The sequence below is a fragment of the Petromyzon marinus genome, unplaced genomic scaffold, assembly GCF_048934315.1.
Source record: "Petromyzon marinus isolate PM22_M1 ecotype Great Lakes invasive population unplaced genomic scaffold, UKy_Petmar_22M1.pri1.0 PM_G_Scaffold_134, whole genome shotgun sequence".
In the NCBI taxonomy this organism is placed as follows: domain Eukaryota; kingdom Metazoa; phylum Chordata; class Hyperoartia; order Petromyzontiformes; family Petromyzontidae; genus Petromyzon; species Petromyzon marinus.
In genome coordinates, this window is record NW_027422689.1 from 205,001 (window position 1) to 207,500 (window position 2,500).

Here is a 2,500-nt window from a genome sequence, read left to right on the forward strand (position 1 = left end):
AAAAAAGTGAATATTTCTCACGGATAGACCCCGTGATACGCTAGAAATTGGCGGGGATGTCTCTCTTGTGGCTCACGGGGCTGTTAGGGTGGCACAGAAATCCCTCGGAATGGGAAAACGGGTCATTTTCGTGTCGCCACATTGCATGCGAACCGCATGCAACTTCCAGAGGCATTTGCAGCAGAAATGCATGTGCAGTCAAAAAAAAATTGATATTTTTCACGGATAGACCCCGTGAAACGCTAGAAATTGGCGGGGATGTGTCTCTTGTGGCTCACGGGGCTGTTCGGGTCGCACAGAAATCCCTGGGAATGGGAAAACGGGTCATTTTCGTGTTGCCACATTGCGTACGAACCGCATGAAACTTCCAGAGGCATTTGCAGCAGGAATGCATGTGCACTCAAAAACTTCTATATGTTTCACGGATAGACCCCGTGAAACGCTAGAAATTGGCGGGGATGTGTCTCTTGTGGCTCACGGGGCTGTTAGGGTGGCACAGAACTCCCTCGGAATGGGAAAAGGGGTCATTTTCGTGTTGCCACATTGCATAGGAACGCCATGAAACTTCCAGAGGCATTTGCAGCAGAAAGGCACGTGCACTCAAAAATTTTAATATTTTTCACGCATAGACCCCGTCAAACGCTAGAAGTTGGCGGGGATGTCTCTCTTGTGGCTCACGGGGCTGTTAGGGTCGCACAGAAATGCCTCGGAATGGGAAAACGGGTCATTTTTGTGTGGCCACATTGCATAGGAACGGCATGAAACTTCCAGAGGCATTTGCAGCAGGAATGCATGTGCACTCAAAAACGTCTATATTTTTCACGGATAGACCCCGTGAAACGCTATAAATTGGCGGGGATGTCTCTCTTGTGGCTCACGGGCGCTGTTAGTTAGGGTCGCACAGAAATCCCTCGGAATGGGAAAAGGGGTCATTTTCGTGTTGCCACATTGCGTACGAACGGCATGAAACTTCCAGAGGCATCTGCAGCAGAAATGCATGTGCACTCAAAAACGTCTATATTTTTCACGGATAGACCCCGTGAAACGCTAGAAATTGGCGGGGATGTGTCTCTTGTGGCTCACGGGGCTGTTAGGGTCGCACAGAAATCCCTCGGAATGGGAAAACGGGTCATTTTCGTGTTGCCACAATTGGCATACGAACGGCATGAAACTTCCAGAGGCATTTGCAGCAGAAATGCATGTGCACTCAAAAACGTGAATATTTTTTCACGGATAGACCCCGTCAAACGCTCGAATTTGGCGGGGATGTTTCTCTTGTGGGTCACGGGGCTGTTCGGCTCGCACAGAACTCCCTTGGTCCACCTGATTCGTGCATACAGGCAGCAACTAAAACTCTGTAAACCTGCTGTGAGGACATCTAAACAGTGGACCAGTGAGGCTGTGGAAGATTTGCGGGCGTGCTTAGACTGTACTGACTGGGATATGTTCACGACTGCTACCAATAGTCTGGATGAACTCACAGAGGCTGTGTACATCAGCTTCTGTGAGGACTGCTGTATCCCAACACGTACCAGGGTGAACTTTAACAACAACAAGCCCTGGTTCTCAGCAAAGCTCAAAAGGTTGAGGTTGGAGAAGGAGGAAGCGTTTAGGAGTGGGGATAGAGACAGATTCAAGGAGTCGAAGAACAGGTTTAGCAAAGCGGTGAGAGAGGCTAAACGACTGTACTCAGAGACACTAAAACACCAGTTCTCTACTAACGACGCTGCTTCTGTCTGCCAAAGGGCTCAGGCACATCACCAACTACAAACCCAGAGCGCCCCACACCACTAACGACTCCCGCCTAGCCAACGACCTGAACGAGTTCTACCGTAGATTTGAAAGACAATTGGACTGTCCTGAACCACCCCTTCCCACCCAAGAGGCCCCATCCCCCACCCATACTACAGAAACGACTCTCTCCTTTCAGGAGGGAGAAGTTAATGGGCTTTTCAAGAGGCAGAATCCACGCAAAGCAGCCGGGCCGGACTCTGTCTCTCCAGCCACCCTCAGGCACTGCGCTGGCCAGCTGTCTCCGGTGTTCACCAACATCTTTAACACCTCCCTGGAGACATGCCATGTACCAGCCTGTCTCAAGTCCTCCACCATCATCGCTGTGCCCAAAAAGCTAAGGCCAACAGGACTAAATGATTACAGACCGGTCGCCCTTACATCTGTGGTAATGAAGTCTTTTGAGCGCCTGCTCCTGGCACACCTCAAAGCCATCACAGACCCTCTCCTGGACCCCCTTCAGTTTGCCTACAGAGCCAACAGGTCTGTGGACGACGCAGTTAACATGGCCCTCCACTTCACCCTACAGCATGTGGACGCCCCAGCATCCTACGCCAGGATCCTGTTTGTGGACTTCAGCTCTGCCTTCAACACCATCATCCCTGCCCTGCTTCAGGACAAGCTCTTCCAGCTGAACGTGCCCTACTCCACCTGCAGGTGGATCACAGACTTCCTCTCTGACAGGAAGCAGTGCGTTAAGCCGGGAACA